Source organism: Heterocephalus glaber, unplaced genomic scaffold (assembly GCF_053883595.1).
Source record: "Heterocephalus glaber isolate CG9 unplaced genomic scaffold, H.glaber_assembly_v1.0 deba00001600, whole genome shotgun sequence".
Taxonomy (NCBI): Eukaryota; Metazoa; Chordata; class Mammalia; order Rodentia; family Bathyergidae; genus Heterocephalus; species Heterocephalus glaber.
Genome location: NW_028258372.1, coordinates 42,238,864 through 42,252,271, shown reverse-complemented (window position 1 = coordinate 42,252,271; position 13,408 = coordinate 42,238,864). Strand labels below are relative to the sequence as shown.

General features: G+C 50.3%; 1 long non-coding RNA gene and 1 pseudogene across 1 annotated transcript; one reads left to right on the top strand and one right to left on the bottom strand.

Moving 5' to 3' along the window:
• Positions 1 to 290: 290 nt before the first annotated feature.
• Positions 291 to 11,468, bottom strand: LOC110345315 (uncharacterized). Its single transcript, XR_002388568.2, has 3 exons — positions 10,995 to 11,468; positions 7,731 to 8,295; positions 291 to 3,149 (listed from the first exon to the last, which is right to left on the bottom strand). It is a non-coding gene; the product is annotated as an uncharacterized LOC110345315 (long non-coding RNA).
• LOC147823195 (coiled-coil domain-containing protein 158 pseudogene) lies at positions 3,313 to 4,302 on the top strand (annotated as a pseudogene).
• Positions 11,469 to 13,408: the final 1,940 nt, after the last annotated feature.

Here is a 13,408-nt window from a genome sequence, read left to right as displayed (position 1 = left end):
TAATTTTCTTTGTTTTTTGAAACAAGGTCTCACTACGTCACTAAGTTGCCCAGCCTGGACTCAAACCTAAGATGCTCCTCTTCAGCCTCCCAGTGTGCTGGGATTGCAGGTGTGCACTACCACGCCCAGCTCTGCAGAGCTCTTCGTCCAGAAATTATTAAGAATTTCAAGATCGTGGCAGCAGAACATTAAACCAAGTGTGAGGCCCTTCTAAGCAGAGGTCCCTGTGGGACCGCGTGGGCCTCACACCCGTGGAACTGGCCCTTTGCACAGAACACTTCTGGGTCCTCCATTATCCTGCCCGTGTGTGCCTAACCCCTGAACACAGAAAGAGGAAGGAGAAAAACCCACCCCACCCTAACACACTGGCCTTCGCTGCATGGCTTTGTGGAAGAAGGAATTCCAAAAGGCTTGAGGGCCGTGATCCAGATTGTTTTTTCTGAACGCTCCCGCTGCTGTATAGATTTGTCCTTGTAGCCATCCCTGTCCTCACCCCGCCTCGAGTTGGTTGGCAGTTCTTGCTGACTTTATCTCAGCAGGCCTCCTGCATCCTGCCCTCTTTTCCATCTCCTTTGCCAACATCCTAGTTTTCTCGCCTGGAATATTCTACCGGCTCACTAACTAGGCTGCTTGCTTTCAACCTCTTGTTTTTCCAATCCATCCTGCTTGTTACGCTTGCGCTTGTGTCTGTTAACGTTTTAGAACTCTGCCCCTCAGAGGTTGTCGGTTTCCCCAGATCCTCGCTCTCCCCTCAGCCACCTGTGAAGCCCTCCATATCCCTAGAGGAGGATGTCCCCCTGCTGGGTACTCCCTGAACCCCTCCCTCCTTTGCTTCCTGTCAGGTTCCCATGCTGGACTGTAGCTCGTGTCCATCTGTGGACAGAACACGCCCCTTCCGTCTAAATTCCAGAGGGAAGTGTGACATCCAAAGTCCCATCCCATGTCACCAGTGCGTGGCCCTTGGAAAGATGAGGAAGAGCTGCCTCTGGTGGGCTGGAGCGGGATGGGAATAGTCATGAGAGCTATGGGTGTGGCCCCTTGGAAGGCTTGTTTGCTTGGCTTCAACCAGAGAGGAAGAGAGCCCTGACTTCAAAAATCTTCATTGTCTATTGCAAAGTAATTGCTTTGTTTAAACAATCAAGGTAGTTTTAAAGAGTGATGCCTTTGACTGCTATGGTAGGAAAGAAACCACAATCAAAGATGGCTTGCTATGGCTTACTTTAACATTTCAAAAAGTCTTCCTGCTACTTCAATCTTTTTTTTTAAAGACAGGGTCTCCCTAAGTTGATAAGCTGCCCAGGTTGGGCTAGAACTTGCAATCCTGTCTCAGCCTCCCATACTGCTGGGCTTACAGGGGTGCACCACACAGCTGGGGTACAGGGAACTGGTCTTGGAGGAGGAACATTTGCTCCACTCCCACTCAGATGACTCCTTCCCCTGAATCTGTAAGGTGTTGAAGTATCTCCTGCCTGCCCTCAGCCCTGCCTCTCCTTGCTGCCCACCTGGCTTCTCCTACTCCCTTCCCTGACAAACTCCCCGCAAGAGCCCTGTGATTGTTCTTCGTCTCCTGTTCCTCGCCTCCTGATCCATCACTCAGCGCTCTGGAAATCTGACTTTGGTTTCAGCCACACCTCTGATCTCCTGCTCCTGTGAAGCGCACATGCTCAGTTTAGATCCCCTGCTGAATTTTACACTTTGAACGAATCCCTTTGTCTCCTACTTTGCTTTGCGGGACATCACACTGTCTTTCACTTCTATATCTCCCCATCACTTCTTATTGCCTTCCACACTCTTCTTCCCCACCAACCTCTGAAATGTCAGCGTGTTTGCAGGCTCCTCCCTTAACTGGTTCATCATTTTGTGCTATTATTTCCCAAGTTTCAACCACCAGCTAACACCACATCTGTGACTCCCAAAGCTACAAATACAGACCAGATATTCCTCTTGAACTTGTACCCACAGTAGACTTCTGTCACTAGGTGTGACAGTTAAGCTGGATAACTTGATTGGCTTGGCAGTCACCCAGGGGATTAGTAAAGCACACAACTGGGTATGTCTGGGTGGGTCATAGAGGGCTAACTTTGGGGTCTATATCTGGTCATTGGCCCCTTCCTCTCTCATACCGTTCCCCCGCTGTGCTTCCCAGCCAGCATGAGCAAAGTAGCTTTGCTCCACCACAATGGTCCTTTCTTGGAGCCAACCGACCATGGACTGATTCCCCCGAAACCATGAGCCAAATACACTGACTAATACACTAGATATTCCCAGACACCTAAATTCGTTATCCACAAAACGAATTTTATTATCTGTGCCACACACACACACTCCTTCATTCTGCTATTCAGGAAGGTACGGTTCTCCATCTGGTTGCCAAAGCTGGAAGTGGGAGGTCAGCCTTACTCTTCATTGCTGCTCACCTCAACACTCTGTCAGTTACCAGTTCCAGCCCATCCCACCTCCCTGCCTGCTGTTTCCTTCTTTCCATTCCCACCCAATTGCTCCCTCTCTCTGCATCAGGCCCTGTCAGCTTCCATCTGCAGTATGGCCCAGCTCCTGACTGGCTTCCAGCTTTCCCCTCGCAGTCCATTCTCCTGGTAGCACCCCAACAGTTTAATTAGAAACTTCATCCCATTATCCCAGGGTTTAAAACACCCTTCATGGCTCCCTCAGCCCAGCAAAGTGGGCCTGACTCCCTCGTGCTGCACAGGGCTCTTCAGGCAGTCTTGGCCCCAAAGTCTGGAGCACCCCTTTTAGAAGTCTGATCTGTAAGTCTTGTGTAGGACAGATTGAAAAGGGAGGAAATGGTGATGGAGAAGTTAGTTAAGACCATTCTAAAACATTGTTTTAAAATCCATCATCACAGCCCGTGACCCTCCCCAAGGCCCAAGGGTCACCAACCCTGAGCTGCACGAGCACCGCGAGGGGGCCCGGGGCACGGGGAGCCCTCTGTCCCTGCCCCATGGTGCCCGTGGAGAAGTGGCACATCTCCTAGGACCAGGTGAGAGACAGGAGACTGCCGTCCAGAGAGAGGCAGCCGGTGTGGAGTAGAGGGGAGCTGTCAAACCCCCCTGGGGGAGGTCAGCAGGGATCTGCCACCGGTCTTGAAATTACTTCTGGCTGTTTCATGTAGGGCAGCTCTAGGCAAAATCCTGTGGAAATCGAGGAATGTCCAAGTTGGAGAAGACTTAGCAATCTTCTGGTCTAACACACTGCCGGAGAAAGGACACCCAGCGACAGCTGCCATCCCAACACCTGCTCACAGGGACGCCCACCACGTATTAATAGAATAATTGAAAATAAGAATATCCAGAAACTAAGGCAAGAACAACAGGAACCAAACAGGGAAGCATTTATAACTCAGGATCTCTAAGAAGAGGTAGAAGTAGTTAATATGGAACCGAAACCATGTGAGTCAAATGCTGAAGATCTTTTATCAAGTAGCGGCATCACATCCAATAGAGGTCCTTCAAGCCCATTTTTTGTGTCATCTCTTCGTGGTACAGTAATTGAAAACACAGCTTCAACTGGGACTTTGACACAGATTCCTATTTTCCGGAAATATGAAGTGGAACTTGATTCTCCTAGAAAAATCATTGCTTACCCAGGGAAGGAGCACATTGAACGTGTTTTGGAGGAATATTCACACCCAGTCAAAGATTTGCAGAGAAGACTAAATGAAAGCAATGAACTGCATGAGAAACAAAAGTTTTACCTAAGGCAATCAGTCATCGATTTGCAGACAAAACTTCAAGAGATGCAGATGGAGAGAGATGCCATGGCAGACATCAGACGAAGGGAGAGTCAGTCCCAGGAGGATTTGAGAAATCAGCTTCAAAACACAGTTCATGAACTTGAAGCTGCCAAATACCTTAAGGAGAACATGCTGAAAGACAGTAGCACACAGATAGAGCAGCTCAGAAAGGTGAGGCTTAGTCACGAAGGAGTCCTGCAGGAAATCTGGACCATCCTAGTTGACTTTGAAGAAGCCTCAGGCAAGAAAATACAAGAACAGGACAACATGTCTACCATGCCCTTCCGAAGCTTGGGCACAGCTGTTAGTAAAATGCTAAGAGAATTAGACACAGAAATTTCTTATCTGAAAGGGAGGATATTTCCAATAGAAGATCAACTTGAAACACTGAAAGCTGAATCACAGAACAAAACAGAACTACTACTGCAACACCATCAAGACAGGTTGCCTCAAGCAAGGTCTTGGGCTCAGTGATCCTCCTGCCTCAGCCTCCCCAGTAGCTGCAACTACAGGCCTGCACCACTATGCCCTGCTCAGCACTCATAATTCATTTTACCATCACAAAATTTTAAAATTCTGCATATCAAAACCTAGCTGGAGACAACCTACAATGTGGGAAAAAATTTTCAGCAGCTGTTCCTCCAACAAAGGTCTACTAGAATATATAAAGAACGCAAAAAAATCAGACTCCCCAAATATAAAAACCCAATTCAAAAATCAGCATCTGAAATGAACAGACATTTCTCAGGCAAACAAGTAACAGCAGCAAATAAATATATGGAAAAATGTTCAACATCACTGGTCATTCAAGAGATGCAGATGAAAACAATGCTTAGATTCCACCTCACCCCACAAAGAATGGCTATCAAGAAGTCAACCAATAGCAAATGCTGGCGGGGGTGTGGGGAGAAAGGAACCCTTCTCCATTGTTGGTGGGAGTGCAGACTGGTGCAACCACTGTGGAAATCAGTATGGAGATACCTCAAAGAACTAGGACTACAGGTCCCATTTGACCCAGCTATTCCTCTGCTGGGTATATTTCCAAAAGAATTAAAAGAATCATACCACAGCAATACGTGCTCACCCATGTTTATAGCAGCACAATTTGTAATAGCTAAAACTTGGAACCAGCCAATTGCCCATCAACTGGAAACTGGATAAAGAAGATGTGGTTTTCTATAAAATGGAGTACTACTCAGCCATAAAGAATGAAAAACTAGAGACATTTATAGCTAAATGGATGCACATTGAGGCCATACTCTTAAGTGAAATAAATAGGACACACACATGTAAATACCGAACAGTTTCTCTGGTGTGAAAAACTGAAAGTGTAAATAAGGTTCAAATGGTATAATTGATAATGTGAAATAGGAAGAAAAGGTCTAAAGGAGTAGAGGAAGTGGGAAGGGTAGGGGAAAGAAAAGAAGGGAAAAGAAAAAAATATGAGAAAAGGAAAAAATGGAAACAAAGTCTCTGTAAATAGGGAAGGGTGGAGGGGTTGAAGGGAGGGGAGGGAAATGGGGAAAAAATAAGAACTAAGATACATCACATACAGGTACAAGATCCCAGTGATGAATGTAACTGTGTATACCTAAAATGTACCAATAAATTTAATGAAAAAAATCCATCATCACATTCGATGATAGGCTTATATTCCTCAGCTCATATTGTTGCAAGCCCCTTGAATAAACACAGCACCCAGTGGAATTTTTTTATATTGGAAATGGAGCCCAGGGCCTTTGCACTGAGCTACATCCCCAGGTTACCCTCCCTAGGGTTGAAACACAGTCTTTTTTTGAAACACAGTCTCCCTGGGTTGTCTGGGCTGGCCTCAAACTTGAGATCCTCCTGCCTCAGCCCCCAGAGTGCTGGGATTGCAGGTGTGCGCCACCACAGTTGGCTCCAATGGGTATTTGTTGATTTGAAATGTAAATGCATTACTTTCCACTGAGTTTTAACTCTTCCAATGACTTCATGTGGTAGACAGTCATACATCCAACAGGGCATAAGGTCTTTGCTAGATCACTTAATTTCCACAAATTCCTTTTGCCATGACCTTACCTTAGAATTTGGAGGTAAAAATAAAGTGCCAAGAGGGGCCGGGATTTAGCTCAGTGGTTCCACCGCCTGGCTTGCAAGCGCAAGGACCTGAGTTCAATCCCCAGTTCTCGAAAGAAAGAAAGAAAGTGCCAAGTAATTGTAATGAAGGAGCAAATGAGACAAGCAGTATCAAGAATGACTGATAGAACCCCCGGTATCAGGGAGGAAAAAGAATGACTGACAGGCCCTGGCTACTATCTAAAACCTAGGTGCCCATGATAAGCATTATGGCCTCTGCCCCAGGTAAAGGTAGCCATGTTCTTGGATTTGGAAAGAGCAAAGGCCATGCCAGCTTTAGGTCCGAGGAGGAGAGGAGGGGACTGTGCCAGCGGCTGTGTGGGGAGGGACAGACCGTATGGGGAGAGGAGAAGAGGAGGAAGAAGAGGAAGAGAGCAGACAGCGGGAACAAGCAGATCACACTCGGCCCAATCAAACAGAAGTCAGCTGGAAGACGGAGACGGTGCCGTTCCTTAATCCAAATTAGGCCCCCAACTCAGAAGGGCTGAGGTCAGAGCCCAGACAATGGGGGTGATTGTCTTCCTGAGAAATTGACCAAAAAAGGAGCCAATGGCCAAGGGAACTGGCATGGAGAAGGGGAAGTCTTTTGGGAGGAGTGGCCAGAGGCTCTCTGGGAGGGAGCAAGAACTAACACAAGCTGAAGCACCCTGGACACATTGCCCCACTCAACTGCATTTCATAGACAGATGTTATCGTTCACATTTTGTGGCTTAATCAAGATACCAATGACAAAGGAAGCCACACACTTAGTAAGGGACAGGACCAGCCCTCGAACCCTGATCTGACTCCCAAACGCATGCCTTCGTCATCTTGCCGTGACCAAGCATAGCCACAAGGTCTCTTTTCCCAGAGACAGTGATCCATCGGCACCATTCATTCATTCTTCATTCATTCATTCACTCACAGACCCTTACTGAGTGCCAATCACGTGTCAGGGCCGAGCCAGACTACAAGCTGGTTAGAAGGGGAAGTAGGATGTGCTGGCTACCAAATTCAGTGCCTGACTACAGGAAACTGAGGCAGCTACCGCCGGTATCCCTGCTGCTGTCAGTTCCTGATGAGTTCCCCTGAAGAAGGGCTGGAACTCCATGGCCACGGCTTGTGTGCCCAGGGTAGGCAGGGCAGAAGGAGGAAGTGCCACTGAGAAATCTTAGGTGGCCACCGCTGGATTCCCAGCATCTCTCACTGTGTCCTGCGGTACAAATAGGCCTGGTATGGAGTTTCATAGGGGATAATGAGAAGTCCTGGAGACAGATAGTGGTAGTAGGTGCTCAACATTGTGAATGTACTTAAGGCCACAGAATTGTCCACTTAAAAATGCTCAAAATAAAAAATTTCATGTTGTATATGTTTCACCGCAATAAAAAATATTTTGAAGTACACTTAGCAAAATTAATTTTTTTCTCTTTTTGGCAGTACTAGGGATTAATCCCAGGACCTTTACACAAAGCTACATTCTCAGACCAATTTATTTTTTATTTTGAGACAGGATCTTGTTAAATTGCTCAGGCTAACCTCGAACTTGTGACTCTCCTACCTCAGTCTCCCAAGTAGGTGAGATTACAGGTGTGCACCATTACACTAGGCACAAAACTAATTCTTGAAGAGTTTTTAAATACATTACACAGCATTGCCTCCAAATGTCCACCTATCCAAAGAAGTGACCATTCAGACCAGACAACTGGCTTTTTGGTTTTTAAGGTATCAGTCCAAAAAGAACAAAAATTTTAAAACGAAGAGGAAAAGTTATGCCAGCTTTCTCCTCCAAGCCTACTCCCTGAGAGCATTGCTAGACCTTGGCCTGCAAGCCCCCCGCCCCCCCCAAAAAAAAACTGTGTAAGCAAAAGCTCTACTAACCTACCTGTGAGGAGAGTCAGCCATGGTCAGAGCATTCCCTGGAGGAGAACAAGAATCTCTTCTTCTAGCTCATTTCCTGCCAATAGCATCCGGTGTCTGATGGATAAAGTCATGGTGCCTATAAAAGCAATGTCCGTAAGATGCCTAATAATAAAGACTATGAAGTGGCAACAGGAACGATGACAAATAGGCCCAGGCCTCCTCCCTGCGTCTTTCCAGCCTGAGTGCCATAGTCACCAGGTCACTACGTCCTCCCCTGGCCGGCAGCTCCGGGCAGCTGGAAAAGGTGACTTTCAGATGGGCACGAAGGAGGCTGGCAGCACGAGGAGCTGAGCCACTGGGGTCAGCGTGAGGGGCAGTGATGCTGGCCTTGAGCTGGGAACCACCCAGCAAAGGGCCTGATGGCCTCAGGACCGCGGAGCCCCTCCTCCCCCGCCATGCCAGCAGCTCACACTGGATCCCGTAACCTCCCTGGGAAGCAGGCAGCGTGTCTGGAGTCACCTCCAGGGTACAGCTCCCGAAACAGCTTGGCTTCCAGAAGGATAACTCAGCAGGCCATTTCTTCTCTCCTGTGGAGTGAAAAGGAAAGGCGACTACTCAGCGTTGTCATCGGAATCCTACCCCTGTCACGGCCCCGGTCAGGGCTTTTCCAAAGCCCGGCAGATCCACAACCTTGAGAGGATCCCCTGACTAGGGACCACGATTGGGATCAGGAGAACGCGAGAGAAGGAATCAAGCTGGGACTCACACCTCGGGCTCATGGTCTTTGGTTTTGGAGCCTTGGGGACAAACCCTGCAAAGGTGCTGGAGGTGGAACTAACTACCCCGGAACTCTATCCCCACATCCACCACCAGGGGGTGCAGTTGCTCCATATCGGTGGTCTTTCAGCGCGCTGAGAGGGTACTTGGCTAAAGGTGGAGACCCTGAAGGCTCTGACGTCCTTTTATCTCTGCCCTGACCAAGTGCTGCCAGAGTTTCCTCAGCCCAGGTCACCCTGTTTTAGATACAAAAGGCACTGCAGAGATCATCTGGTCCCAGGCAACTGGCAGTTCCCCCCACTCTTAACAGGCTGCAGAAATAGACTCCCCACCTCCCTTGGCTGCTGTCACAAGCCTCGGTGTGGGCTGCTGGCTGCCCACAGCCCCTGAGATGGGAGCCAGACTGAGGATGGGCGAGTCCTCAGGCGGCCATGCACTGGCTTCTGCGGAGGAAGCAGCGGTTCCTCCTTCCCCCTGAGATGCAGCCCCACACTCAGCCCCTCTGCCAGCTCACCTATGCACCCATGCCTGAGAGCAGTAGCCACACCTGCAGGCCCAAGGCCGGCGCCCTTCATCTGCCTGAGCTCCAGGCTCTGAGAAGCTGCCTTTGTAGAGGTGTCTGGGATCACCGAACCCCATTTAGACGCTACTCCCACCCTCTTACCCCCACGCATCTGTCGTTGCTTTATTCCATCTGCTGTCCTCGGAGGAATGGCTAATTAAATCAAAAAGAGTGGGCCTATTTTTGGTGTTTTTCAGCCGAGACCTGGGGGAATAGCCACAAAGTTTGGAATGAGCCCCAGGAAGATGGCAAAGCTGGGGAGTTGGCTGATGACTCTAAGACTGGCAGGCCCTAAGTCCCCAAGCTGGCCGTTCCACTTAAGCGTCTGTTCCATTTTGGTCGTCTGCTTTGGGGATGGGTTAATAGCTGGAGGAAGGGCACTGTGGTGTAGAGATGGTTCAAGTGTGGCCATGTTAGCAGGGGGAGGGACCTTTAAAAGGTGGAACCCGGTGGGAGGGGCTCAGGTCCTTGGAAGGGAGCCCTTGGGAGGGATTTCCAGGGGATCCCCTTGTGAGGGGGTTGTAAAGAAAGAGCAAACGTAGCCCCTGCCCGGTCTCTCTGGCTCCAACCTGTGCTGTCTGCCTCCCACCTTCATCCCAGCCACAATGTGCCCACCACAGTGCGGCACAGCCAGGGGCTGAACACACAGGGCTGCCCGATTGACCTAGAACTCTCAGCCTCCAAAATTGTGAGCTGGGGTCGGAGATTTAGCTCAGTGGTTCCGCCACCTGCCTCAAAAGCACAAGGTCCTGAGTTCGAGCCCGAGTACCAAAAAAAAAAAATTGTGAGCTAAACAAACCTCTTTTCTTTAGAAAGTACACAGCTCCATGTGTCTCGTTATAGCAACAGAAAATGGACTAATGCAAAGGAAAGATGCTCTCCTGCATGTTCTCTACCCACATTGTCCCCAAAAATGAAACAATCTCATTCATTTATCCCTGTTGTCATACTGCAGAGTCGGGGCAGCAAGGACTTTAGATAACTGCTCCCTGTGGGAAGACGAGGAGGTGGGATGTGGGGTGGTGGCGGGGTGGGGGGAGAGCAGAGGCTTGGACTAGCATGGATTCCCCCTTGTAAATTCCAGTACTACCTGTTTGATGGTCCTGAGGATTGAACCCGAGGGCGCTCACTCTATCACCGAGCTCTAGCCTCGGCCCTTTCTATGTCTTATCTTTAGACAGGGTCTTGTTAAATTGCCCAGGCTGGCCTTGAATTTGTAATAACTCCTGCCTCAGTCTCTGGAATAGCTGGGATTACAGGCGAGTACCACCATGCCTGGCTGTGAATTACCTTTCCCAAAAGAAAGTGCTTCCTGTTATGAGAATATACCATGCTTTCTTATTTCCCAGCCTGACTGACAAATGCCTTAACTGGAGCCGAAGCATCTCTTTCAGCCGCCCAAATTCCTGCCCTCCTGTGCTCTGGCTGCCCTGATTTTCACCTTCTGCTGTTTCCGCAAGTCCTCCGCCAGGAGTCCCTTCGTGCTTAGCAGATCCTGTTCATGAATGGTCTTGCAGTGCAAATACTGGGTCTCTGAGGCCTTTTTCTTTAACACTTCTAGTAAGTAGTCGCTCTCTCCACTGTTTGCCTAGACTCTTGCACGTACTTCCATTATGCTTCCCACCAAACACTTTTTTTGTTTTGTTTTGTCATATTGGTTGGTTGGGTTTTGATTTGCTTGGCTTTATTTATTTATTTATTTAGTGGTACTAGAGATTGAACCCAGGACCTTTGCACTGAGCTATCTCCCTTTTCAAAATTTTTTTATTTTGAGACAGGGTCTCACTAAATCTCTAAACTGTTGAGGCTCAGCTCAAACCTGTGATCTTCCTGCCTCAGCCTCCCAGAGTGCTGGGATGATAAGTGTCCTCTACAACCCTGGCTTCTCACCAAACACATTGTGATAACTTTTTCTGTGTCTCTGTTCTATGTAGAATAGGAGCTGACCCGTGGCAAGAATGTGTTCTCTTCACCTACGCGGCCTAAGTTCCCGGCACACTGTCTGCGGATGAAGGCAGTGAGCTCTTCCTGATGAGTGGACCGCTCGACTCACGAGGCTGTCACTCCTGGGCGTAGGAGAGACCCGCCACTGAGAACCGCACGGAAGACAGGCAGCTAAGCCAACCGATCCTTCCCAGGGGGTTTGTGAGGTCACACATGGAGTCAGACAGCTACAGCCAGATGAGTGACTTGGCCATGTGAAATTTCAGAAATGGAAGATCGGAAACTTGGCCCTGGGGTGGACTGAGTCGCCAAGCGGTGCTCTGCTGCAGCGCAGGAAAGCTCCCCCAGCCCTCCGCCCGCCTGTCTACCAAGCCCGGGGCTTGTGCGACTTCCTCCAGGAAGGCCTCCTGCACCAAAGACTCCCAGCTGGACTGCCAGCTTCTGGAAGCTCCGTTCCCATATTTTATCCTCGGTGGTGGACAGCACAGGGCGAGTGCGTGGTTTGTGCTTTAAAATTAAAAGTGTACTGATGCTGAGATTGCCTGCTTAGGGTCGTCGAGACCTCACTGTATGTTGTTTGCCCTGTGACCGTGCCCAGGGAGGGTGACACTTTGGACTGCACCCGCCAGACTTCCCGGTCCTCTGGTTCCGGTTATGTTTGGCGGGTGGGAGGCGGGGAACCAGACGAGTGCAGTTAGCGTATTTATTCTTCCAGTTCCCCCCATGGCCAGAGGTGGCGCTGTCTGCTTCCGCCACCGAAGGACAAGGCTTCTCCAAGGCAGGCAGCCTTCCCTCCCCTCCAGCCTCCCCCAAAGCAGCTGCCCTCCGAGATCCGCCACTACTCCCTTTCTCTGCCCCTCGTGGCTGTCCCTGCGTGCTTTACTGCCCCCCAACAGCTTCCTGAAACTCTGTCCATACTTTGCCACAGGCCGAGGGATTGGAAGCAGTGTCCGTTAGGGACATTTTCCACCCCTACGGCTAGCTCCGGGGCTCGGGTGCCTTCTCCAGATGCCTGCCCCGTGTTGGCCCACGGTCCTAACTCGGCCCAGAACCAAATTGATTGTAGACTGCAGTTCCTTAGATGTCTCCATGTCCCAGTCCCCCACTGAGCTCCTCCCTGAATTTTCCAACCAGGGAAAACAGGCATTTGTCCTCAAACATGAGAGTAACTCCACAGAACTTGTATTCCAGAGTAGTTCTTGAAATCTCCAATGATTCTGTCACCTCCTGTATGGCCCGTTTTTTTCTGGGCCAGTGTGATATGCAAACTTGAATGGGTTTTTTGGTTTGGTTTTGGGAAGGAGCTGGTAGAGGGGAGCCCTGGTTTCTCTCTGGAAAAATCAATCAACTCTTCATCCGCTGTGTGCCCCCTGCCCTCCTACTCCACGGCCTGCAATGGCTGTGTTCCCTCCCGCTCCACAGCACCTGTCATCCTGCGGGGAACAAGGCCTCTATCCCTTCCTGATCCCCAGCCCCCACCCCGTCAGTCCACCCACAGGTCAGTCCACCCGGACAGCACCTACAGGTGCTCCTGGGGCTGCAGTATCCAAGCGCCACACACGTGGCATCCTCTCAGCGGGAAGACCTGAGCGAACGAGCCTCTAGGCTCAAGGCCCTCGCCTTCCCCAACATCTCGGGGAACTCAGGTCTTCAGCTTGCTGAATCATTTAACCTAGTTCTGGGACTTCAGTAAAGAGATTGGTTCTGGAGTGAAACCTCTTCTCTCAGGAGGCTCTTGCCTGTGCGCTGCCCTAGATTGCCTACAGTGCTCTGAGAGTGAGATCCGAAACATGCTGCCTAAGGGGAAACTGAGGCCTAAAAAGAGAAGCAGGCTAGACTCACAGGCTAGAGGGGGCTGGAGGAGGAAGGAGTGTCCCGGCGTGGCTGAAGATAGGCAGGTGCTGACACTGGGAGCTGGGAGGAGCGTGGGTGGGGACAGGAAGGCTCGTGGCAGCGGGACAGAGGTGGAGAGAAGACACCAGGCATGTGGGGGCCGTGCGGCGTGCAGGGTCAGGGCACGATGGAAATGACAGCTTTGAGCAGAGCAAGACTGGGTCATGGAACTTCTGCCCGGCTCTCTCTCCACCGTCAGCCCCTCTGCCACGCTGCCCTCACAGTGCCATGGTTGTCGCCTCTCCCAGTGCAGCAGCTGGGGACTGATAGCACGGCAGCAACCCATTGGCTGGCTCCCTCCCTGGCCTGAATTGCCCCTTCCCTGTGCCTCCCTGTCCACCCTGGTCCTGTGAGGAAGGCTGGCAGCCTCATCCTGCAGAGCTGCTCACGCCAGAAGAGACACCCCAGCCTGGAGATTACCTGAGCTCCCTTTCTAACTGGCCTGGCTCATGTGACCGGCCTGCCTCCAGGCATCTACACAGGGCCCTGCGGCCGGCGGCCAGTTCACAGTGCTATTTATTTCC